Source organism: Prionailurus bengalensis, unplaced genomic scaffold (genome assembly GCF_016509475.1).
Source record: "Prionailurus bengalensis isolate Pbe53 unplaced genomic scaffold, Fcat_Pben_1.1_paternal_pri Un_scaffold_53, whole genome shotgun sequence".
Taxonomy (NCBI): Eukaryota; Metazoa; Chordata; class Mammalia; order Carnivora; family Felidae; genus Prionailurus; species Prionailurus bengalensis.
Genome location: NW_025091156.1, coordinates 142,708 through 169,458, shown reverse-complemented (window position 1 = coordinate 169,458; position 26,751 = coordinate 142,708). Strand labels below are relative to the sequence as shown.

General features: G+C 48.5%; 1 protein-coding gene, 1 long non-coding RNA gene and 1 pseudogene across 2 annotated transcripts in view; 1 reads left to right on the top strand and 2 right to left on the bottom strand.

Moving 5' to 3' along the window:
- The window catches only part of LOC122478354 (transport and Golgi organization protein 1 homolog), a 318,345-nt gene that overhangs the window by 265,786 nt on the left and 25,808 nt on the right, over positions 1-26,751 (bottom strand). The window lies entirely within an intron of this gene.
- Positions 7,849-11,222, bottom strand: LOC122478361. The gene is made up of 2 exons (XR_006295968.1): positions 11,021-11,222; positions 7,849-10,804 (listed from the first exon to the last, which is right to left on the bottom strand). It is a non-coding gene; the product is annotated as an uncharacterized LOC122478361 (long non-coding RNA).
- Positions 11,312-25,471, top strand: LOC122478353 (annotated as a pseudogene).

Genomic DNA, 26,751 nt, shown 5'->3' with positions numbered 1-26,751 from the left:
ACTTTAAGCTGACCCCCTACTTGACCTTTATTTCCAGTCTTTTCTCCTCAAAAGCTCCAAGTTCTGGCCATGCCAAGCATCAAATCAGTTTCTGTATACACCAAGATTACATGCTTCGGCCAGGACAGTGTATGTTGGATTTCAGCCTCTGCTCACCCATCGTTTGGGTAGCTGTACAAGCAGCAAGCAGGAAATCAGAGTCAGAAGCGATTCGGAGAAATAGAAATCCCTTGATCGTGGCGTGGGTGGTGATGAAGGTTAATGCTGGGTTTCCCTGTATATGGGGATGGTGCTCTAACTATTTTACTCAAATTACAAAGGACATGATGGTCTTGGCAATACAGGATTTGGAAGAAGGCATCCAATGGATAGCACCTGGTCTTCACAGGCACCTTGCCTGTTCCTTTAGACTTCCCTAGTTTGTCTCAATTCCGGATAGGTGGCTAAGCAGGTTACGTTCTCTGCAGGTACCATCGACCATCAGAGTTGGTGCAGCTGATGTTGCTGATGGAGTGGATGTCTCTTATCAGAGGCGGGCCATCACCAAGTCCCGTTGATTCCACTACATATTGCCAGGACCCTGGAATATTGCCTTTCTACTTTTCTCCTGGGATAAAGCAAATAAATGACTGTCTTCTGTCACCAGCACTGGTTCCCCTGATGTGCTCTCCACAGAGCAGGTGGGGTTATTGTGCAAAAATGTAGATCTTGGTCAGGTCACTCCTCCTTCAATGGCTTTCTGGTGCTCTCACACTTAAATTCACTGCCCTCCTACCCTCCCTCTCCTCCCTTGCAAATCCTGTTGGATCTGGACCTTGCTACCCTTCAGTCTTAACTTCCACTTCTGGCCCTGTCTTCCAGTCTTTTTGCCTAGCTCACTAATGCGTGATCCTTATCTGGAACTTAGTGTAGGCATAACTGCTTGTATTAGTTTCCTCTTGTTATTGTCACAGATCACTAATTCACTATTTTAAAGCAAGAAAACTTTATTCTCTTATACTTGCAGAGGCTAGAGGTTCAAACTGAGCCTTAACAGCCTAAAATCAAGGTGTCAGCAGGCTGATTCCTTCTGGAGGTTCCAAGAGATAATCTCTTCCTTGCCTTTCCCAGCTTTTTAGCTTGTGGGGCTTGTGGACCCTTCCTCCATCTTCAGAGCACAACACTCCAATCTCTGCTTCTGTCATCCCATCTCCCCTTTCTCTTCCCTGGTCAAATCTCCCTCCATCTACCTGTTAGAAGAACACTCATGATTACAGTTAGGGCCCCCCTGGATAATCCAGAGCAATTTCTCTGTCTCAAGATCCTTAACTTAATCACATGTACAAAGTCCTCTCTGCCAGGTACTAGGTTTGAGGTTCCAGGGATTAGGACTTGGATATCTTCGGGGGCCATTATTTAGCCCACCACCCTGCCTTCCTGAATCCAAGGCTATAGTAAATACATTAGACTTGCCCCTGGTTCCCTTAGGATGCCATACTTCCCAGTTACATGCATGACAATCATCCATTGAGGAAAGGACTGGTTATACACTCACCAGCTCTCTTTCCTGCTCTGAGCATGTAGGAACACTACATTTCCCAGAGTCCTTTGTGCTTAAGTTGGGACCATGTGACCGAGTTCAGCCAATGGAATATGGTGGGAATGATGGATGCCACTTGCCAGGCATGGCCATAAACTACCTCACTCCATCCTTCTGCTCTTTCCTCTATGGCTCCATATGGCCTCTGCATGGCTCCCACATGGCTCAAAGTAAAGGATTTTGTGATGGTGGAACTACCTGATGGGAGAGACCTGAATTCCTAAATCACCATTTACTGGATTAAGCCACTGAGATTTTGTGGTTATGCAGTACAGCACATGAACTGCCCTGACAAATAAATTAAGTCTTTTTTGCTTCTTTCCTTTACCAAACTAGGGGCTCTCTTATTTCCTGTCGTATCTGCCACCACCAGCAGAGTGCTTGGCACGATGTGAGCATTCAATAAAGGCTTGTTAAGTGAATGAAAGGCAACTGGATTCAGGATGAGGACATGGGGGGAGGGGTAGGCAAAATTAGGGAGAAGTGTCATCGTCACCATGAGAGATGATGAGGGCTGAAGTGAAACAGGAGGAACGGGATGACAGGAAGGAAGGATCTGATGTTTGTTCAGGAGGGAGAATTGACAGAACTTGGTGACTGACAGGATACGGAAGTTGAAACAAAGGGAGGCACCAAGGACCTCCTGGTTTACTGGTTTGGACACATGGCTGGCTGTTTGGGTACCAAACTTTCCAATGTACAGGGATTGTTCTGATTATGTAGGTGAAAGTACAACTTGTATAACTTTATGTGACTGTTGCTTCTTTGCAGACAGTACAAACGTGTGTATACGTTTCTCCTGGAATACTGTCGGTGAGGCAGTCTTGGTGATAGGGGGATTTTCATTCTACCGTGGTTGGTAGTATTGCCATTTGAACTGTTTGGTAGGTTGAAGCTATCCTCTAAATGTTTGTGTCCTCTCAGGGGCACCTGGGTGGCTTAGTCGGTTAATCCTCAGATTCAGCTTAGGTCATGATCTCACGGTCTGTGAGTTCGAGCAAGTCTGTGAGTTCAAGCCCCACAATGGGCTCTGTGCTGACGGCTCAGAGCCTGGAGCCTGCTTCAGATTCTGTGTCTCCCTCTCTCTCTGCCCCCCCCCCCCCCATGCTCATGCTCTGTCTCTCTTTGTCTCAAAAACAAAGAAAAACATTTAAAAAATTGTTTTTTAAATAAATGTTTTTGTCCTCTCAAAGTTCCCATCTGGAAATCTTAAGGACCAATACGATGATATTAGAAACTAGGACCTTTGGGAGATGGTTAGGTCATGAGGGTGGCATCTTTACTAATGGAATCACTGTTCTTATAGAAGAGACCCCACAGAGCTCTATCACCCCTTCTGCCATGTGAGGACACAGTGAAAAGGTGCCAGCTATGAACCAGGAAGAGGGCTGTCACCAGAATGTGTCCATGCTGGTGTCTTGATCTTGCCAGCTTCCAGAACTGTGAGAAATAGATTTCTACTATTTACAAACCAACCAGTATATGACATTTTGTTACAGAAGCCAAAATGGACTAAGACAGTTGATATAAAAAAAAAATAGCTACAGTGATTCACACATTCTGCATGCATGTCCCTTTTCTTTTCTTTCTTTCTTTCTTTCTTTTTATTTTCAGAGAGAGAGAAAGAGAGAGAGCAAGTGGTCAAGGAGCAGAGAGAGGGAGAGACAGAATCCCAAGCCGGCTCCCCGCTGTCAGCACAGAGCCTGACACAGGGCTCGAACTCACAAACTGTGAGATCATAGCCCAAGCTGACATCAAAAGTCGGATGCTTAAGTGAGTGAGCCACCCAGGCACCACATGCATGTCCCTTTGCAATGCAACCTTGCCACTCTTCCATATTCTCCTTGAATATAAACTGCCTTTGTAGCTTGTTTTGTGCCAACAGAATGTGGCACAGTGATGACGTGCCTGTGCTGACCCTGGGTCTCAATAAGTCTCACGTGCTTTATTTTAGTGACTAGGAACCCTGCCCAGGCGTCATGTGAAAAAGCCTTGGCTACCCTGATGGCTTATGAGAAATCTCATGGGACAGAGAGGAGCTGTCCCAAATGAAGGCTGTCCCAGACCAACCAGCACCCTGGTGACCTGGCAGTTTAGCAGCAAATGCATGAGTGAGTCCAACCAAGACCAGAGGAACCATCCAGTTGAGGCCAACCTAAGTTGCCAATCTGCGGAACTGTTAGTTAAATAAGCAGTTATTATTTTAAGCCACTAAATGTTGGGATGATTTGTTACATGGAAAAAACTCTCTGATACAATCTGTATTTATAGGCATTTGTTGGAGCAGAGAGACATGGGTCCGGGGAGTTGTGTGGTTTGCATCCAGCCGTAGCTAATTCCTGGGGATATACCTCATCATTTTAGCCAATGTAGCTAGCTGGAAAATGCATGACCCTAAAACCTATTTTGGTTTCACAGCACAGTTGGAGAGACTTAAATTATTCAGAGAATTGCCTCAAACTACCACTTTTCTTGTGAACAAAACCTACTGTGAGGTTCTTACATTAGTCATCCCAGACTCTGGGATTCGTCTATAGTAAAATGACCAAAAATTAGGAATGATAAGTTTACCATTTTACCCTGGTAAGAAATATTTACACACACAAACACACACCCAAGACTAACATAGTTTAGAAAGTGATTGTTACACAAATAGAGTATACAGCCTTTAAGAGAGCTGCTTATAGAATATCTATTTCATCAACCATAATTTTTCTCAATTTTCTATGGACCAGTGGAAACTTAACTATGGAAAACTTCAGTATTGTTCTTGGGACTGACATTTGACAACTACCTGGGGTTTTTTTTAAGTTTATTTATTTATTTTGGTGGGGGGTCAGAAAGATAGGGAAAGAGAGAATCCCAAGCAGGCTCCACACTGTCAGCTCAGAGTCCCATGTGGGGCTTGATCTCAGGAATTGTTAGATCATACCCTGAGCTGAGATCAGGAGTTGGATACTTAACCGACTGAGTCACCCAGGTCCCGGAGAACTATTTTTAAAGAGAATCTGGGGCGTCTGGGTGGCTCAGTCAGTTAAGCGTCTGACTTCGGCTCAGGTCATGATCTCACGGTCCGTGAGTTCGAGCCCCGTGTCGACTCTGTGCTGACAGCTCAGAGCCTGGAGCCTGTTTCAGATTCTGTGTCTCCCTCTCTCTGACCCTCCCCTGTTCATGCTCTGTCTCTCTCTGTCTCAAAAATAAATAAACGTTAAAAAAAAATTAAAATAAAATAAAATAAAATAAAATAAAATAAAATAAAATAAAATAAAGAGAATCTACCAAAATTCTTCCTGCTGTGGGGTGCCTGGGCAGCTCCATTGGTTAAACTTGATCTCAGCTCAGGTCTTGATCTCAGGGTTGTGAGTTCACACTAGTTGGACTCCACACTAGGCATAAAGCCTACTTAAAATAAAAAATTCATGTTGCTATATTGCTGAGAATGCTTACATACATGTAAGCTAGGACTGATTTGATGTCAACACTTTAAGAGACGCCTTTGCCTGTGTAGGCGGAGTGAAACAGCCCCCTGTAAGTTCCCAAATGCTTGACCTCTCATTTTGCCAGAGTTGCATCCCCTACATAGAAGACTGGCTGCAGAATTGGTGAGGCCCCGTGTTCAGAAATCATTTAAGAGTTTCACGACAATTGCAGAGCAGCAGGCGAAGCATGGGGCCCTCCTGAACATGGGTTGCTGTAAGGCTGTCCAGACTGCATGCCCAGGAAGCTTGCCCTGCCTCTATATTCTATCCTGTCCTGGAGATCTGAGATCCTGGAGAGCAAGGATGTTGTCTCAGCCTTCTGTCTCCCCAGGACTCAGGGCAGCGCCTGCCACCTGCTAGGCTCCTTCAGGTTTCCTGTCTTAAGAATGACTGTTTACTAAGCACTGCCAAAGTTCCATTTCACTGTGCTAAGTGCTCTATGCAAGATATGGAGTGTTTGTAATATTCCTGGGGAAAACACCATTCTTTTTTAAAAGTATTTATTTATTTATTTATTTATTTATTTATTTATTTATTTATTTATTTATTGAGAGAGACAGAGAGAGCAAGCAAGCGCATGGGGGAGGGGCTGAGGGAGAGAATGAATTCCAAGCAGGCTCCTCGGTGTCAGCGTGGAGCCCAACATGGGGCTTGAACTCACCAACCATGAGATCATGATCTGAGCTAAAGTCAAGAGTCAGAGAGGCTTAGCCGAAAGAGTCACCCAGGTGTCCCGGGAAAGACCCATTCATATCCACATCTTATAGGTGGGGAAACTGAGGCTTAGAGAGGTTAAGCGACTCATTTGAGGTCATAAACCTCATACAGAAAGAACTAGGATTTAAACATGGGGCGGTTCTCAACTGATTTCGCAATGTCTGCTCATCACCTGTGTTTGGTTGTGGCAACTGGAGGTGCTACTGGCATCTAGTGGGTAGAGTCCAGAGATGCCCCTGAACCTTCTACGATGCACAGGACAGCCCCCCACATCGGCTCCCCCCATCACAGAATGATCCACTCCAAAATGTCAATAGCATTGGGGCACCTGGGTGGCTCAGCCAGTTAAGCTACTGACTTTGGCTCAGGTCATGTTCTCACGGTCCGAGAGTTTGAGCTACTCCTCTGGGTCAGGGCTGACAGCTCAGAGGCTGGAGCCTGCTTCAGATTCCGTGTTGTCCTCTCTCTCTCTCTCTCTCTCTCTCTCTCTCTCTCTCTGTCCCTGCTCTGCTCACGCTCTGTCTCGCTCTCAAAAATAAATACATAAACATTAAAATAAAATGTCGATAGCATTGAAGCTGAGAAACCCTGTCCTCATACCAAAACCCACGTTTCCTAAACACAAGACACTTCATCTTATTTTCTGCATTTTTACTTTATTAATAAATACTATAATGTATTTATTATTCTTCTTAAATGGACTTTAAATTGATGTGCACCTTAAATGTTTTTCCCTGAAGCCAAGTGTTTGATGTGTCATTAATTTTTTCTGACACATATTAACATAAATATAAAACTATTTACAAAACATGTTTGGGTACCACCAAAAATCATCTCACCTACTACTTGTGGTCTGGGGGAACCAAAAATTTAGACCCACTTCACTTCTCTTGTAGTTTCCTTTCTCTTTTCAGAACAAAAGAATAAAATATATCAAACCAGCATGTTGCCCCAGCACGGCAAGGTGCTGGCCACATTTTGGCTTCTGTTGGAGAAAGTCATCGAGGGGACATGACCTTCAGTTGAACCCTGAGCTGGCAGTGGGCAAACTGAGGCTCATCACCCCCTCCCCTGTCCTTGCAATGTATATTCCAAACACTGTTCTGGCACGAGGAGTCTGCTTCAAGGATGCAGCCTTGAGAGAGCAAAGTGCTGCTGAGACCATCTGGACGATATACTACTGACCCCTATTGTGGGTTGTGTGTAATATAAACTTGTAAGATTCTGGCAGGCAGGTGGAGAGATCCACTTGCCTTGCAGGGCCCAGGGCAGGCCTTGTAAGTTCCCTTGCTTATTACCCCCACCATCCACCCATCTGGAGACATCTGCCTCCTCCTTTGGTCTCTCCTTGCCCTCTGTATTTGGGGGTCCAGTTTTGATCTCCCCCAGCCCCCAGGCAGCTCTTAAGGTTTCCAACCAACAGGTTGTGTGTCATCTCTTTTCTTTTTTCGCAAGGCTAACAGTTGCTATGAAACCTTTTTGAAACCCTAAGAGTCACCCGATGAGGACTATTAATAATCAATGCCTTCTGGTGAGGGCCACAACACAGCGTCTAATTTGTGGAGTTGCATATAGACTGACGTGGGCTCCGAGTCCTGGTGAGCAAACCTCCTTTGTAACATCGCTCCTTCCCCTTAATTATTGGGGAGTATGGTTGCAGGTTCCTTGCAAATTGTGCTGCAGACTGACATAATTAAGCCTAGATCCAACGAGATTCTTCCTTAGATACTAAAAGTGCCTGTGTTGTAAATAATAATGTCATCATCTCTTTCATAGAAAGCACTTTCCTGAAGAGCTGCATGTTAATTTCAACACATTTGCAGGAATTCATTTGGGTAGTGGTGGGGGTGGTCTTTGATGATGATTTTTCATCTTCTATGAGCTTGACAGGTGTCTCAATTAGGAAGTGAATAACCACCACCATCCCTTCACACACACACACACACACACACACACACACACACACACACACACACACACACACCGCACCCCTCCACACCGGGAACCCTTACAGAAATGCTTTCTCAACCACATGTTCCAAATGGGGACATGTTGTGTATAATCACACTTCTATTAGGAGGCAGTGACTCTATTTACTGAGTTGACATACCCAGAGGAAAGTGGCTTTCTTCCTTTAGAGAGGAAAATGAACCTGATTCCCCCCTTCTTGTACATATTTTTCAAAGGCTTGGGAAATGGGTGTGGGCAATGTTCCAGGCGGGAACAGCAAGGGAATTTGGTTTGGTTGAAGTTCACAGGGATAGCAGGTTTAAAGTTTGGGATCTGGCAAATAAGCCACAAAGGGTCCTTCTATCAGGTTGGCTTCTTTCCCAAGCAGACTCCCTGCACTCTCCTTGTGACAAACGGGGGCAGTCTCTGTTAAGTAAAGCCTGGAATAGCAGCCAGAGTGAATCTCCCCTGAGGACCGAAGTCAAATATTCTGGTGACAGGCAATATTTTACAGAGATTGGAGACAGATTCTAAAATGGACTTTTTTGTCTAGATTTTGTCTCTTTTGGCGAAGGTGTTTTGTTCTGTTTGTTTGTTTTGTTCTGTCTCTCTTTTTTAAAATCAAATTTAAATGTGTCTGAACAACCCCAACTCTTGCGGGAAGGTGTCTGTGACCTATCCTCCTACCAGGCCCTTGTCCTAGGCTCCCAGCCCTGATGCTTGCTGGGAGGTGCCTCGGTGGGGTGCAGTGGGGGTGGGCAGGCAGGAAAGCAGAGGTTAGGAGTCTGGCATTCTGCACCCAGCCCTGGCTTTCCCATTTGCTGACCATGTGACCTTGGGACAAAGACCTTAACCTCTCTGAGCCTCAGCCTCTTGGACCTTGGCAGGCCTGCTGGAAGGGTCCTTTCCAATTCTGATTAATGCCTAGAAATATCCCAATCCCTCTGTGTGGTCCTGACAGCAGAAACTCCATGGTCAGTCCCTGTTGTTTGCATTTCTTTCCTCCCTTGGTTTCACACCATGGGTTGCATAAGAGTTTAGTAAGTTCATCAAAACAGCCTGTACATAGTTTTTGAGTGTTTTTCATGCTTCTTGCTGCTGTAGGTGCTGGGAGATGCTGCAGGAGTCAAGGCCCCTTTCTGCCCTGGAGTTTACCGTTCAATGTGCGGAGATAGGCAAAAACCAAATACATAATGTAATGTCAGATGGACAGGGAGTCTGGAGGCCTATTTTAGGCAGGCACTACCTGCAATGGTTACAACACAGACCCTGGAGTCACATTTCTTGGGTCAAATGCCAACTATGTAGCGTCCCTTGGTGCTCTACTGTGGGCATCTGGTTCAATCGCTTGGGCCTCAGTTCCTCCCTCTGTTGTGTGGGCCTCGTAGTATCACCTAGAGATAGAGTTACAGGAGATCAGTCACTCCAGTGGTTTAGCAACTATTCCCAGATTGTCTGCAAGATGCTAGGCACTGCTTTGAGCATCTGTGAGGAGGTGACTTTAGAAAAGACAAGCTTAGTGAGCATATTGTAGGCATCAGATATCAGCCATCATTAGTTCTCACACACCAATGCTTGTGTTTGTAGAGGCTCACACAGTGGTGGTGGGTGTGGGTCGACCCACATGCCACACTGCTGTATTTTGGGAACCTCGTTCCGATGGCTCTGATGCATTTAGACTAAACAATCTCACACCTTGTCCAGGTGGGTTTGGGACATCATACAGCCCGCGATTCAGTGAGTCTCCGAGGGCTGGCATACTCCTGGATATGCTGGGTCAGTGTCGGCCTGATTCATTTTTTGCTGGAACAGGGTCATTCTATGCTAGTCTTTCAGAAGACAGGAGGTGACATTCTTCCAAGGAAGGCACAGTGAGCCAAACTCCCTGTCATTTTGAGAAAACTTGCAAAGGAGTTCAGTAACCACCTCCCACCATGCTTTTTCGGTTAAAGAGAACCCACTATGTCATTTTATTGGTGGCCCAACTTTTGGGTGCTTTGAAAATGCCCGGAGAAGCCCCTGACTGAAGACCAGTGGAGGGGAGGGTGGTGGAGACATCATTTCCCTGCAAACTGCCCAGGTGACTGCAAGGTGTATACTTAGTTAATGCAATCAAAACAAAACAAAACAAAACAAAACAGGGGCGTGTGGAGATCTAAATTCAGTGTAGCAGCTTTGGTGCAAATCCTGTTTTGGGGGCTACTGGAGTCAAACTCAAGCAGAGGAAACAAGTGGGATAAATGAGAGAGGGCCAACTGATTCCAGCTGGAATCAGCTGAGTGGAGAGGGCAGATTTGGAAATGCTGAAGGGCAAGGACCAGAGGCTGGAAGCCCAGGAAGCAAGGCCAGACTGCACCACATCGGGTGAGGATGTCTGGGGGGCTCCGTGAGCAAGGGGCCAGCCGACTCCAGAGACCCACGCGCGAGCTCCAGATGCGGGAGGGTGGCTGAGGCTAGGTGTCCAGGCTTTGTGCTGCACTGGATCTGGGCGTGCTGTGTGCCCTCCTGTAGAACGCAGGGAAGGCCCCCGTGAGGTCTTAGAAGGACACAAGTGGCAGGTCCTGGGGCCTGCGAGAGTCCCAAGGAAAGACCTTCCGGGACGTGGGACGTGCCCCTGCCTGGGCCTGGTCTGCTGCCTCTTTCCAACCCCTGGGCTTCTTTGACTTCAGTTCTTCCCACGGCCCTCTCCCGGGGGTCCTTACCCTGGGTCCAGTGGCTTGCCACCGCGCCTTCCCAGCTCAGTCTTGTTCCTAGGCAAGTCCCAGGGAGTAGAACCACCCCGGACGCGCGCCTGGCTAGAGGGCTCAGTCGGGGAAAGGAAGGGCGAGACGGCCCGGGCACCCTGGAGGGGCGATCCGATCAGACTGTGTCTCAGTTTGCCTTGGAGTGGAAGCCACTTAGTCTGTCCCTACCTAGCCCCTGTGAATCCCCCCTTCCCTGGAGGGCAGATTGGAGCCGCAGCTCCTGCGCACACGCCTGAAAAAGCCAGGGGCTGAGCCGCCTCTTCGCCCGGAACAGGTCTGAGCCGCGCCTCCCTCCCGGAGAGGGCGCGGGAGGTCCCGCAGCCATCCTCCACCTGCTGGGAAACCCGAGCGGTGCCTTCAGCCCCAGAGGCTGCCGACGCTCCCCCCTCCCCGCCCGCTAGCCTAGTTCAGCTCTGCACTCCCGCCCCCCAACTCGCTCCCGCCAGCCCTGCCGACTCACCTCTTCCGCGCCCCCGCCTCCTTGGAGCTCGCGACCTTTCCACCCCTCCTTCCCTCCCCCCCCCCCCTTTCCTCCTGCCCTCTCTTCATACCAAAAGCGTTGCTTGGCTCTCTCCAGGGGACTTAGCAAGCTGGAGAGCTGAGAGGGATCCTGAGAGCGGGCGCAGGGCGGCTAGTCCGGAGCCGCCGGCCTAGACGAGGCACGGACCGACCCACTCTCCGCTGCTCTCCGGCCTCCGCCTCTCCCTGTAGGGGGCCGGACGTGCACCCAGCGCTTGCCCCCACTCCTCCTCCCCCAGCTCGGCCAGGCGCGCTCCTCCCCGCCTGGCCCCTCCCCTTAGGCGCGCTGCGCGCGGCGCCGGGGCGGCGAACGCGGGCTGAGCCCAGCGCAGGGGCCGCCCACCACCGAGAGCCCCGCGCCTCTCCCTGCCTGTGTGCCTGGCGGCCGCTCGCAGCCCCTGGCAACAGCCTCGGCAGCTTCGGCCGCGCCTGGAGAGGCGTCCGGCCGAGCCCAGGCTGGGAGACATGATTCGTAGCGTCCTCCGGCTGCTCCTCGGCAGCTTCCTCACCGAGCTGTGCGCCCGCGTGTGCCGGGCGCAGGAGCGAGCGGGGCACGGGCAGCTGGCTCAGCCGGGCTGCGTGGTAGTGCTGGCGCGGGGAGGGGGGCGTGCAGCCGCTCTGGGGGCCGCCTCGGAAGAGGCCAGCGAGGGCGCGGGGGTCTGGGACGCGTCCCCCACCCGAGCGCCCACGCCGAACTTCTGCCGGGGCTACTTCGGTATCAGGGACCAGTGGGACCAGCCGTTCAATTGTTCCTCGGGCGACTTCATCTTCTGCTGAGGGACTTGTGACTTGCGGTTCTGCTGCACATTTTAAGAAGCGGCGACTGAACCAGAGCACCTGCACCAACTCTGACATTCTGCTGTGGCTCCACACCCGCAAGCCTCCCGCTCGCAAGGACGGCCCCCAGCACCACCCCACAAAGGACAAGACCAACCGGATCCTTTACATCATGTGCGGGGTGCTGGCCGTCATGCTTGTAGGCATCTTCACCAAGCTGGGGCTGGAGAAAGCGCACCGGCGGCAAAGGAAGCCAAGTCCAGGTAGGCTGCCTCCCCTCCACCCAACTCCGTCGCCTCCCCTCCAGGCGCCGCTCTCCTTCCTCTTCCCTCTCCACCTTTCCTTGGGCAATGGCGCTCCCCCCACCCCCCAGCCCCCATCTCCGCTGGCGGAGATCGCCTGGGCAGCCAATTTCTGCTCCAGGCGCGGAGAAGGGGCGCTGGGCTCCGCACAGGTGTGGACTTGAGCGCGTGTGTGTATGTAGGGGGTGGTCTCTGCACCACCCCTCACCGTCTCGCTGTCCTTTCCCACCTAGGATTCAAGCGGATCTGAGACACACACAGCCCGGGAGCTCAGGGCCCCGGAGTCTTGGGTTTTGGCGAAGGGTCTACCTCTCGGATTCCAGATGCCAGCTTCTAGGTAAACAGGACAGGCGGCCCGAAAAGGAAGGGCGGCACGTGTGAGGGAGGGAAGCAGTGTGTGCCGCCTGCAACTCGTAAGGGTCGTGAAAAAGAAGCGAGGGAGGTGGAGAGAGAGAGGGAGGACGAGAAGAAAAGCCTTGCCTGGAGCGGCCTCTTCTCTCTCTCCCTGAGCTGCCAGGTTCCTGGAATTGGGACCTTGGTTGCCTCCCCGCCATCCGGACCCCTGCCCGCTTTCCGCTGTCGCCACTTCTCCCTGCTGGGGGCCAGGGCCTCCGCCCGGCGCTGAGCCCCTTGCAGGGGTTGGCGAGGACTCCAAGGGCGGGAGCCCTCCTCCTGCCCCCCTGATTCCTCAACCTTCCCGGTTGCCTTATTCATTATGCAAGTCCCAGCGGGAGCGAGTTGCAGCAGATGGGAGAAGGCATTTGGGGATTAATGGAGCGATTTTCCTTTTGCTTTTAAAAAAAGTGTCTAAATTGATTCGCAGAACCCAGTAAGTTTGGAGGCAGAGGGCGCAGCCACCGGGAAGCAGCCCCCAGACGCGACGCAGGTCAGGGTTGGCTGGAGGTCTGGGCGGGCGGGGTTGGAGAGCGACTGGCGGTCTTGGAACAGCTGGATGGCTGGGCGCTAGCTAGCTGGATCTTGCGGAGTGTGGGCAACGGTGTCGCCATGTGTCCCCCCCCCCCCTACACACAGACACACACCCTCCCCACACCTTCGGCGGGGGCCCATGTGTGCTCCTGTGGATGCAGGAACTTGGTGCGCCTGCCTAAAAAACCTGAACAAAGAGACCCACCCAAAATAGGCGGAAGAACATGACCACCTCACTAGTAATTATTTTCTATTTATACGCAGAGTATCCGATTATTTTTTCCCCCCAGAGGGGAGGGATTTGGGGCAAGAGGTGAGAAAATTCCTCTTGGTTTGGGTCAGCAGGGAGGTGTGGGTGGATGTTGGGGTCTTGAAGCAGGAGTGTTAGCTTTGAGGGGATTCAGGAAACTGACCGAGAGTAACACGCATGCCCCGCCCACCTCCTGCATCTCCAAGATGCCCTATCCCCAGCCCCACAGGCAGGAGTTTCACTTCCCAGCAGTCCCTGCCAGCCCCTGTAGTTTCCTGGGGTCTGTGTTAAGGTGAAGGAAACTATGGTGGCGGGACTGCGGCAGGCAATGGGTGTCGCCTTGGTAGGGAGAGAGGCCCCCAGGGATAGGTAGGCTGCCTTGCAGATTCGTATTAATTCCTCTGCTGAAGTATCCACTGAGCCTTTCCCTTGCAAACCAGCCCTTCCAGGAGCCCTCCTGGGTGTTTGGGTGGGGGATGAAGGAGAGTAGGAAAGGCAGGAGAAGGGGAGGTGGGAAGGTGGGAGCTGAGCTAAGGGTGGGTGGCTCCCTTTGGCCTGCAGAGGGGGAAGGTGATGTGTGATCTTCAGGCTCTGTGTGATCTGGGTATTCCTGTTGAGACAGAGCTCCACCGCAGACCTGAGGGCTCAGGAGGGAATCTTATTCCTGTCTTGCCACCTTGCAGCTCTGTCTGGAGAAAGAATCCCCCCAGCTTAGTTGGTTGCAGCCACTTCTTCAGGGACCACCAAAGTGCTGGTTGGGTGTTGAATATTGGGGCATCCACACCTCTGAAAAAGCCTGGACACAAGATTCTCCGGGTATACAGCTTGGAAATTCCAGAATGCCATGGAAGTACATTCTCTTGAAGAGAAAGGATAGTTGATTTTTATTGACAGTTTCCCAGGTGTGGTTTACAACCCCAGCTGCTGTTTAGGACCACCTGGAGTGCTTTAAAAAACAAAACAAAACAAAACAAAACAAAACAAAACAAAACAAAAAACAAAACAACCCTCTTGCTAGGGGCCAGCCCTAGGCAGTTTAGATCACAATCTCTAGGGTTGCTGAGTCTGTGTACTTCTGTAAAGCTCTCTAGGCTTTCCAATGTGTGGCCAGTTACTCTGACGGAAAAGGAAAGAACATTTGCCAGGCACTGCAGTAGAGGGGTGTGTGTGTGTGTGTGTGTGTGTGTGTGTGTGTGTGTGTGTGTACACTCTGGTGCATGTGTATGTAAACACTCCTTTAGTGTGTATGACCACCTTAGGAGACAGGTGCTATTAGTTCCCACTTATAGATGACAAAATCATGGCTCAGGTTCGGTGGCTTCTCCAAGGTCACCCAATTATAAAACTGCAGTCCCCAGCCCCCTGATTTCAAGTGTGTTTTCAGTTTGAGTGAATATTGGGTGGGGGTGGGCAGCTTCCTAGAATGCATATTCTTGTGTTCTGTCCAGAAAGGGAAAGATTCCGGGTCAGCAAAGGTCTGGGATGAGCCCCTGAAATCCGCATGTAGCAGCCTCCCTGAATGGCTCCTCAAAAGTGGCCTTCATGTTTAAGGAAGAGTGTTCTTGAGTTTGGGACTATTTTACAGTCTTGGAATTGGATGCATTAATCCAATGCCACTCTCTTATTTGCATTTGGTTGTGTGTTTTCTGCACGTATTTCTGCTTTGTGTATTTGTGTATTTGTGCTGGGGGCTGCCCCCAGGACCGTCCAAATGCATGGTGCCCTGTGTATGCAATTAACCATTTCAAGTCCCAGCCACAGGTCAGGGGGTACCTGGGTGGCATACACCCAGCTACCTGAGAGCTTCCGGGTGAAATTACCATCTCGGCCACAGCCTCTTAATTTATTTTGTCTTGGCCTGGCTGTGCGGGTCACTGAGATGAAGCGTTCATTCTCATTTCATCGGAAAGCAGCCCCACATCACCAAGTGCTCCTCGTGACCTGTGCACTTGAGGCATCCTAGAAGAGACCTCTGTGATGTTGGTTTTCAGACCCAGAATCCTGGGCATGTCGGCTGCTCCCTTCTGGGCCGACTGGGACCTGAAAACAGGAGAAAGTCTCTGATTCCAGGAGCTGCAGGGGTCTTGCCCAAGATATAGGAAGAACTTCAGAGACCCTCATTCACCAGCCATAGTAGCGTTACATCCTGCCATATGTATCAGAACAAGTGACTGCAAACAGTGGCCGGCTGTGGTTACCCAACCACGCAGACATGTTTTGTTTGGTCTGCAAGGTATTGCTATTTATGTATTCTTTTTCAAAAAAATTTTTTAATTTTTATTTCTTTTTGAGAGAGAGAGAGAGAGAGAGACAAAGCATGAGCAGGGCAGGGGCAGAGAGAGAGAGGGAGACACAGAATCTGAACCAGGCTCCAGGCTCTGAGCTGTCAGCACAGAGCCCAACACAGGGCTCGAACCCGGGAATGGAGAGATCATGACCTAGGCTGAAGTCAGAGTCCCAACCAACTGAACCATCCAGGCACCATTATTTATGTATTCTTATTTTTAAGTTTCTCTCTCTCTCTCTTTTTTTTACTGTGAAACATTTTACACATACAAAAGACAAAACTTGAAAGAAGGTTAAAAATGTCTTTAGGGTTTTTCACTCCCGGTACGACTGCCATTGGGGCCGGCTCATTCTCGGTTTTGGGGGGCTGTTCTGTGCATCGTAGGGTTTCTGGCAGCCTGCTGCAACTCCCCCCACTAGGTGCCAGTAGCACCCCCCTTACAACCCAGCTGTGACAGTTAAAAAAAAATGTCCTCAGTCATAGCCACATGTCATCTGGGGGTAGAATCACCCCCAGTTGAGAGTTACTAATCTAGGCCACGCAATTATGAGTATCTTGTCATATCTGCTTTAGCACCCACTCTGTATTTTCATTTGCCCTCTCCCTTTCTCCCTAAATACTTCAGCGTGGATCGCCTAAGAACAAGGACATTCTCCCACACAACACAATCCCAGGATCGCACTCAAGAAGCAGGACAGAAACTCTAATACCATCAAATAGCCAATCACGGTAATACTCTCCTGGTCATGCCAGAAATGTCCTCTGGAGCATGGGATTTCAAACTTGGATCCAGTCAAGGCTCACTGCATCTGGGCTGTAAAATTTCTTCAGTGTCTGTCATGTATTGTGTTTGAAACCCAACTTAGAACCAAGGAGATTTCACATAGAAATCCCAATTTCTGACTTCTCTTGAGAAATTGGTAGAACTGACAACACCAGATGTGCATTTTCCCAGGGAAGCTGTTGGTTGCCTCCCGGGGCTGACTTCCCTCTTTAGGAAGCTCTCAGGTTCCCCTCTGTCTCCACCCCCACCCAGTTCCCTTAGTGCTGGTCGGCCCCAAAAGCGTGGGCCTTTTGGGCTGTGCGTGCCTTCAACTGATTAGACGAGGCCCACCCGAGTGATGGAAGGCCATCTACTCAGTCTGTTGAATGTCAGTGTTCATCTCATCCAAACACCCATTCTCAGACGCATCCAGAATGACCTGTGACCAAATATTTGGGCACCCTGTGGCCCAGTCAAGTGGGCACTTAATAGTTACCATTATAGTTCTTTTAGGAACTTACTACTCAGAGTGTGTCCTGTGGAGCAGCCTCATTTTCATGACCTGGGAGCTTGAGCGGAAGAATCGCATGCCCTGCCACAGACTTATTGAAATAGAATCTGCATTTTATCAAGGCCCCTAGGTAGCATGAATGCACATTGTTTGAGGAGCACCCAAACTACGTGCCACAAAGAGATGGCAAATCCTTGGGAATTTTTTGGTTTACAGCACCTAGTTGGTGATTTCCATGGTCTTATTTATGAAGCTTTATGGACACGTATTTTCAGATGTTTTTTCGTATGTACCCTAATCCGTACACATTTGTTGTACTAATAAGTATGTGCGTGTACCAGTAAACAGTTATTAGGTACATTATAAAGCATACATAAATACAAATTTTAAACTGAGCTGAAGATGCAGTAAATACTATTTTAAAATTTGTAAGGGCAATGACGTCATGCAATCATTAGGTAACATCAAAGCATGATACATGTTGAGGAAAAAACTTACCATTAATAAACAGTCCATATTTTGAATATTTTTCATGACAGTTTTGATTATTCTTGCCTGACTTTGCTTTGATCTGAATAGAACATCATTGTTTGTAACATTGTGACAAGCTAGCTGTTGAAGAGAAGGGAAGAGTCGACACAATTGTTTTCTTGTGCTTCCTCTCTCAGTATTTTCTTCAGCCTGCGGTTGTGTTATGGGGTGCGGAGGGGCGGTTTAAGCCCTGTGCCTGCTTAGTGATGGTTAGCCTCGCTATCCCTAGATAATGTATCTGCGTATCTCCTCTCGGGGGGCACATAGCTGTAATATGGGCAGCATATCCCAATGATGGTGCCGGTGCCAGTCACCGTTCTTGGTCTGAGCTTCCCGATTCTCTCTGTCTGACGTGGGCATGTCAAGTGAGGGTGCCAGCATCCATACACATATTGCGTCGATTCCTCACTTTAACGACCAAAGACCATACACGGGAGTTCTCAGATTTCCTGTCCTTATGCCGAATCCTTTTATGTGGTGCGTAGAGTGAGTGGACTCTTCTTTGATGACTGATTTTCCCGGATATGGAGGAGGCCTCTTAAGAACTCTCATCTCAGTTGCATGTCCTGGGAAGGGCTGCCTTGGGGGAAAGCATCTTTGGCTTTTGGGCTGGGTTTTCAGGAATTTCAGCACTCCAGGGAAGCCCAGGGGATTCGCAGAGAGTAGCGCTGACCAAGTTCATGGTAGCTGTCCTGATAACCTACTTTGTGAACTTCTTGAAAGCCTGAATAACATGGAATTCTGGGGGGGTGGGGACTCCTTAGAGAAAGTGGTGAAAGCTATGGCTTCTTGCTCGAGAAAAATGCACAAACAAAATTTCCACTCCACTCCCGAAGGGTCCAGGGACCCCCTGAAGCTCATGATGAAGAACCTATTTAGAAGTGAAAAAGGCAAATCAGGTTTGGAGGGGCTTTCTTTACCTCAAACATTGCCTTTCCTGCAGCCTCCTTGAGTTTCAGACTCTGCTTACAGCACAGAGTGAGGAAGGAGGCTGAACTCTGATTTCAGAGACACTCAGGTTTGTGCCTCAGTTCCTGCAGTGATGCGCCGGGTGACCTTGAACAGTTTTTTAGTTCCATAAAACGGGTAGAATAATCCTCAGGGACCTGTGCAACACTCCCATGAAGCAAACCCTACACACACTGGGCACACAGAAAACACACATACACAGTTGTGGTCAGAAACACCCAAAGTGTCAGCAAATTCACACATACAACCAATACACTCACAGATATGAAACACAGATACGCACAGATACTCTCACAGGGACACATGTACCCGAGAGATATGGGTAATACAGTCACAGACACAGAGATTTGCACAGCAGATATATGCTCATTCAGAGACACAGATACAGATACACATGCATACAGGTAAACACAAGAGGAAAATGATGAGGGAGCATAAAGCAAGCTGCCAGGCCTCAAACCCCAGCCCCCACCCCCGGGTGGGATATGTGTGATAGCCCTTGGGCACTCCTGGCTGCCCAAGAACAAAGCAAAAGGAAAAAAAAAATCCCAAATGGTTAACTGATAGAGATCATAGACCTGCAGGGCTTGTCTCCATCTATTTACAAATATCTTAGTAAATCGTGAGAAAAAGGCCATCGTAATCTCCAGAAACCTACGGACTTGGTTTCCTAGAGCCCCAGCATCATCCCTCCATAGTGATGTAGGAAACTAAGGCAGAAAGAAATGGCAGGTAGAACTAAATTTCCTTATAACCTGCAGCCCATTGGCTTGAGGTCAGCAGAGTGAAACATCTCTCCCTCTGTCTTACTGCTAATGCTTTGCTAGAGGGCAAACAACCCTAGTTTGACAATAGCTAGGCAGCCAGTATCCTGGGAGTATTCTTTTTTTTTTTTCTTTTTTTTCTTGGGAATCTTCTTTAGCGTATGAAAGTCTCATTGGAAGCTTCCCCTGGACTTGACCTCGTCCCAGCTCCATAGTATATAACTAGTCTCTCCTCATGGTGCCTGGGCCGCTCTTCAGCCAGGGCCACTGGTCCTGTCCCCATGCTTTAATGAAATCACCTTTTTTGCACCAAAGATGACTTCAAGAATTCTTTCCCCATGAACCCACTGTCACCCCAAAACCTCATCAGAAAACATGAAAACAACCAAATAACAGGAAATTTATGTCCACAGTCAATATACCCACAGACACAGAACTCCGACTCACAGGTGCATGTTGCAGATTACACACACACACACACACACTCCAGGACAGCTCTGGCACTCTAATGGAGGCCACTACAAGAAGAAGGGGTGCACAGACCCTGGTATGACCTGTCCCATCTAAGTTGTCATGGAAGGGGGTGTTTTCCTGGTTCCAACCCTGTGCTGGGCATGTGCCCCATGTCAGTGCCTTACTGAGGGTTGTGCCCAGGCCTGGATTCCAGAGAGTGGCCAGGGTAGGGTGGCCACAGGGACAGGGACACAGGGTAGAGACAGGGTACACTTAGACTGGGGGTGTTGCATGGGGGCAGGTCAAGTGAGGGAGACAGGCGAGTCTCTCCAGGATCCTTGGGGTGTGTCAAAGTGGGCTGTGCCTTCTCCCACCACAATAAAAGCACTAATGGCATCATCAGGACTAGTATATGACAGCATTATCGTGACCACAGAGATGAATGACCGGCAGCCTGAGGTGCAGGAGCCGGGCTGTGACCTTGCCCTCTGGTTTGGCCTCAGCTTCTGTACAGGCTGACCTGGACAAAGCTGGGCTATGGGGCCAAGCATCTTTGTGGCCCCTGCTCTCTCTGGAGTCTCCACGCCCCAGCTTCCCACTCTCCCAACATCCCCTCCCAGACCCAAGTCAGCAGGGAGCCTTTTCTCAGCCTGGGTCCAGCCTTCCCCTTGAGGGCTCTGAGCCTGATTCCTCATCCGTGCAAGGGATTACAGATGGTACTGCTACTGGGTCCCGAGAGGTGATGTCCGCAAAGGCAAAGGCTTGGCACAGGTCTGAAATTGGAGGGAACTGTGGTTTTCACCTTTGTTGCCTTTAACAGCTGTGCAACTTTTAAGGCACCAGACTGGGAAGACACATGCCCCAGGGAGGTGATGGCGCTGATATCCACTAGTGCTCAGCACGTGGCTTCCTCTTGTCCTCAGCACAGTTCTGGACACAGGCATGGACACTCCCATTTTACTGAAGGAAACCAGTCCAGGGTCACACAGCTGGTAAGCAGCACACTGGATCTCGAACTCTAGGTTCCTGGCCCTGCCCCCAGGGGCCACGAAGGGCTCCCCAGATGGGAGGCTGACACTGGCCTTGGGGACACTTCCTCACCTCCATGAATGATCTCACTTGTTCAAGTCCCCCCAGACTCTGTCCACTGCCTCTTCTTTCCCCGGTCCCTGCTCCAGTTATAATCAGGGTGACCCTGGCCACCCTTCTTGAAATTCCCTAGGCCCCCTTATTGTCAGGGCCTCTCTCCCATTCACTTTTGGGCCAGTCAGACTCCACCCCCTCTGTTGCTGGCCTCTCCTTGTATAACCAGGACAGCCCAACCCTGGGGCTCTTGAGGCAATGCAGCAGGATCTAAAGGGAATGTAACGCTCTTGGTTTTTCATTCCTGTTTTGTTTTGGTTTTGGTTGTTTTGTATGGTTTCTTTATATTTAGGCTGGAGCCCTTGCTTTGCTATTTTAGCAGTGCCAGAGTGGTTCCTGTTACAATAAATTTATGTAAAAATAAAAGTGAGGGGATTTAGAGCAATGATTTTCAGTTGGGGAATCATTGAGTCAATCATGCAGAGAAACTATTTAGGAAGCTCAGCTCAGGACAGAGCCCGGGAGAGATGATTACAGTAGGTTTGCCTAGTCACCTGGGTCCCTGGCCCCTGCCCACCTGCTTGGCCTTCCCCGGCCAGCACACCTGGTGTTGTCAACAATCTGGGTGTTGTCCCGGGTCCCCCAGGAGAGAAGCTGATGAACTATTTCTCTTAAAATGCTCTCATTCCTGGAGATTGCAGGAGATCCCTTGTGAGTCAGCTGGATCCAACCCCCCGCCCCCGCATCCCCCGTAAGGTTCATAATGTACAGCCCATGCCAATAGGTAGGAGGGTCACACAGATAAGTGACAGATCTACCACTGTTTGTGGTGTTAAAATGTCTAGGTCAATTAGAGATGATTTGGGGACCAGACAGTCTTCTCACACCAACATTCCAGGATATTCTAGGCCAGGAGACATTCTGGATTACAATTTTATTTTGCTCCTATCATTCAGTTCAAATATAGCTCTTTTGCTTTGGGATTTCTTGACTCATACTCTACTTCTAGAGGAACTTCTCAATTTTTAAACATACGGGAATTTCTCGCTTCCTCTTTATTAGTGATTTCTAGCACATTCTATCACCGAAACATGCTTTGTGTGATTTCCTTCCTCTGAAATCATTTCATTCCTCTGAAATTTCCCTTATGGCCATAATAAATAGGGTGAATGTTTGTAACCGTATCCTCTGTGCCTGAAGTGAATGTGTCCTCTACAGTGTTATGTCCATGAGAACACATACATGAATCTAGCTGTGGGATTCAGATGGTTTGCTATCAAGATGTCTACCTTATGGATGTTCTATCTGTTTTGACTGAGAGAGAGTTAAACCTTCCTGTCTGCGTGTGCATTTGATTGTTCTTGCAGCTGTGTCCTCCTTTGCTTTCTCTGTTGTTCAGCTATTGCCCATGGCAGATGGGAGTTCAGAAAGGAAGGAGAGAGCCCTCAAAAGTGACAGAGAGCTGGGTTGGGAGGGCCCAGAAACCGGAAGGTCGGCCAACTTTCCAGAGAGGACCTGTCGTTGGGATGGCACGTGGTGGTGCACCAGGCGGGAAGTGGCTTTTTAAAAATGAGGTCACAGGGGGTGTCCGTATTGCTCTACCAGGGGTGAGGGCAGCTGATTGGTCGAGAGAGAGTATCAAGGCTCTGGGTTGCTAAGGCAACACCTAGACAGGTGAGGGCTTGGAAGAAGAAGGATCTTCCTCTGCTCCACCTGCTCCTGAGAGTCCACTTAACCTGCTGTTTATGTCCTGCTTATCTAGTTATTTACTGACCTGCTGACCTACTAACCTGTCTGAATCCTCCCCCCCACCCCTCTTGTACTTGATCTGATCCTGGTCCTGTCCCTGACCCCCTTCTTCTCCTGACACACCCCTTCCCTAACCCACCCCCTTTTTATACTCCTCTCCCATCCCCAATTACCACCCCTCCCCCCTTTCCCATCCCTCCCCACTCCTCCCTTGCACACCTACACCCCATCCTCCGTCTCCACCTCCCGCCTGGAACCCTAGAGTCCCCTTAAAGGACCAGGACAGGAAGATGCAGAGGCTGTTTTTCTGGCTCCTTGTGCTTGGGTGTCCTGGTTACCCAAACACAAATGTCAGTAAACATGGGACATCGGTGGATTCTTCCTTCCTATTGGGTTCTTTCACACTGTGGTTAAACAACAGCTTCTCTATGGGGCTTTTGATGGGAACTTCAGAAGAACTTCATTTCTTCCTGAAGACCGAGGACCACAGGGCAGGTTTCTCCACCAGCCTGAAGTGGTTGTGGCCACAGCTGTCCGCATCAAGTTCTGGGTCCTGTCTGTGCTGCTTGGTCCAAAAAGAGCAGTGGTGACAGGATGTAAACCTGATCATAGTAGGTTTATAGTGTCAAGAAGGAAGGATTTGTGAAGATACTAAAAGCTATTGAGCTGATTGACTTAAATAGGTGTTTCTATGATGTGGGAATTATTTCATTAAAGTTGTTTTTAACAATGTCAAGAACTCTTATTTAATAGGAACTATGGATATTAGACCGGCTCCTGGAAGCCCTGTTAAGATCCTGCTTCAGGCTTTGTAAGCTTAGGGTCCGTCTTATATGTAGTTCGTTTTCCTATCAGCACATTGTTCATATTTGTGAAGTTTGGTAGCCCTGGGAACAGAGGTAACTGGAGCATTGGTGTTGGTACAGAGTGTTAAAAAGTGAAATGTCTTTGGGCTCTGTGCTTCCTGGTTTGTTGACTTCTAGCAACTTCTGAGTCAGCCCTTTGCCTCGGGTCTTGGAGGCTGTCCCCCGGGACTCTGTGTCCAACTGTGTTGACGGGAGCCTCATAAGCCCAGCAGAAACTAAGTGGCTGCATCTCGCTTGGACATTTATGATAGGAAAATCACAAGGGGCGACACGATCCGGAAGTGAATGAATTGTTGTCCTTATTTTAGCTAAGTATGTGCAGAGTGTTGATTTACTCAAAGCAAGGAGGGTTCTGAATGTCCTTAGGATTGTCCAAATATAATGAAACACCTGGTTCCCAGTGTGACTATTTCACTCTATCATTGAAAAGCAAAACTTGTACCCCTAGGAGAGTGAGAGAGGCAGACAGACAGACAGAGAACACCATAGAGATAAGTACATTTCTTTAGATTGGCATGTACCAGATCCTTAGAGCGGGGTCTGGAAAGTCCCAGTAGTCAGGAATAACCCTTGCATTGAGGCAGAATCATTCCACACGAATGCCTCCCATCTAAATAGAATCGATTCTGTTTCTTTTGAGACTATGAAGGAGGAAAATTCTTGATTGTCTTTATGAGAAATTTCCCCCTGTACCTAGGCTGCCTCTCACAGATTGGTTCAGCTCTCTCCCTACCTCATCTCTGAATTCTTCCATCAACTAACTTGTCTTGCATTTCCCACCTCCACCTACTCATGGCCGTTGACCGTGAGAACCTCGTGTTCCTGGCCTCATTGGATCTAATCTAGTTCAGCGTCACCTACCGATATCAGCTGCCAGACAGCTGCCAGAGGGACCACACAGCCGAAGATGTTTTACCTTCGTGACAAGATGGCCTCTGTCTTTGGTGCATTTGAACCCCATGACCAACCATTGTGCTGACAGCTACTGCTTTCTTTCAGACAGTGGCTAGTCAAAGACGGTGAGTGTGTATTTCCCGCCATTACACATTTTTGTGATCTCATCTCTGAGAGCTGAAGATGAAAATGTTATAGATTTCAGAGGCTACTTTCTAGACAGGTTTCTTTGCACACAATTAAGCTTGGTATGTGAATTAGTATGAATTGCATTGCGAGTGTTTTGCTCCTAAAATGCTTCTAAGTCCAGTTTTTGTAGAATGAGATGTGTACTATTGTTTTGGTTTACCATACCCAGGAATTTTGTATTATTTGAGAGATCCATTTTCAGAGTTGCTATTGATTGATTTTGGCACAATACCATGAAATAGAAACATGAATTCCTTTCATTGGGCTATTTGAAGATGCGTGTTCAGGTAACTTAAAATCCGACAGATATTATCAAAATATACATGATCACCTGATTATGCAAATCTTTATGTACCTCAGAAATCTGACATTTTGAGCTGTGATTCAGAATCAAAGTGAACATTGAAAGAAAACATCAAAAAGTGAACCATAATGTGTAATTTATTTTCTTGGAAAAATAATCCCATATTATTATAATAGCAGTTGCCCGTCTCTCTCAGATATATCCATATCTGTCAACATCTTTCTCTAGAACAATCTCATTTGTATCTCTAGTACATTTTGTGTTTTTATTTCCTTCTGTTCTTCCATGAATTTGGGGCACAGTTTGGAGATATTCCAAAGGATTTTATCCAGGTACTTCGTGAATGTACACCAGAAGTCATTGACTTCTTATCTACTATAAATTTGCATTTTCTTAATTTTTCTATTTTACATTGGCTTACAAATTCTTACTATTAAAACACAGTTGTAATATGTTTGTCAGCAAAATGAAATTTCTCAGTGGTGCCTTTTACATCTTTCCTACAGCTTCAGGGTCGTGTAATTTGTATAGGGTAACAACACCTTTTTAAAGAATACAGATCATTGATATTTGACATATGTAAGCAGCAATGAAACCATGACCACAAGATAGCAAACACAGTCATCACCCCCACAAGTTTGTTCCTGCTCTTTTGTAAGCTATCTGTCCTCTTGATCCTGTGTGAGGAGACATTTGTGAGGTGTGCTTATAACCTCCTGGAGGCTGGTAAAGGGTTTATAAAGATGATTCTTTGCGACAGATAGATTGTAAACATCTTTAAGATTCCCCATCATTTCTGATATTATTTCATATTTTATCTGTCCATATTTTGCCTGACCATTTCCCTCCTGGCTCTGATGTGTTTGAAATTCTTTGGAAACATAACATTATTACTGCCTCCATGGGAACTTGTGCTTGTCTAATTTACCCCTGGAGAAGTGTTTTTGTTGTGAGTATACTGAAGTATACTTATAGATAGACTTGTAATCATGAGTCAGCAGAAAATTTTAAAGTCACTGGACATTTTATATGCACTCAGTATTACAGATATCCCTCTAATATATTCAATTTTCATTATCATTTAGATCAAAATACGTTAAAATTTCTGTAGAAATGTCTTCTTTGCCCTATATGGACTTTTTTTTAAAAATTCAACTGTAATTAACATGCAGTGTAATATCAGTTTACTCGCAAGCACATGGCACCTGCTAATCACCGTGGTGTGTGGTGATCAGCAGGGCAGCTGTCAGTCCCCAGGAAGTGGCTGATTCCTGATTGCAAGACATGGATGAGGGGTCAGCAGTGTCTCTGGTAGAACAGCGAGGAAACCCTGCATTAATCCACATGTTGTGGACTTTTCCCACCTACTCGCTATCTCACAGCACCAATCCAGGTGGGCACTGAGGAAGACTAATGGTGGTAGTTTTGGAGTGAGTCTTATGAGGTCCCATATTCCTCCCAGTCTATTGAGACAGAGCACAAGTGAGGGAGGGGGAGACAGAGAGGGAGACACAGAATCCAAAGCAGGCTCCAGGCTCTGATCTGTCAGCGCAGAACCGAATGAGAGGCTCAAACTCACAACCCATGAGATCGTGACCTGAGCCGAAGTCAGACGCTTAACAGACTGAGCCAACTGGGTGCCCCTCCTCCCACTGTTTCCTTAGTGACAGATGGGTAGGACAGAGTTCAGTGACATGATACTGTTCCTCCCTAACCTCCAAGGAGGATTTGGTTGTAAGCATCTGGCTCTTTCCGGGTCCTCAAAGCCCATGCATTCTGCCACAGAGCCCCTGACGCCTGCAGGGCCCTTCTTCCTCCCAGGTTGCGGAGGCAACCAGCCCTCCAGCAACATTGGGGTCATGGCTGGGCCACCAAGGGGTCAAGGCCTGGCTGTCCACATGCTTCCCAGGAGTGGCTTGGAACAGCAATGCTGCAGTAAAGGTCAGCATGAGCAGCTTCTGTAAACAGGATTCTCATCCACTTCAATCAGGGCCTGCGCTAAAACATGACAGGAGAGAGGGGGACACAGGACATATGGTGCCCTGCTTCCTGGACAGGACTGCACAGAGCAGAAAGCTGAGGGCCTGTGGAGAGGCAGAGAAAGAGACAGGCAAGGAGAGAGGCACTGAGTCAGCGATGGGAGA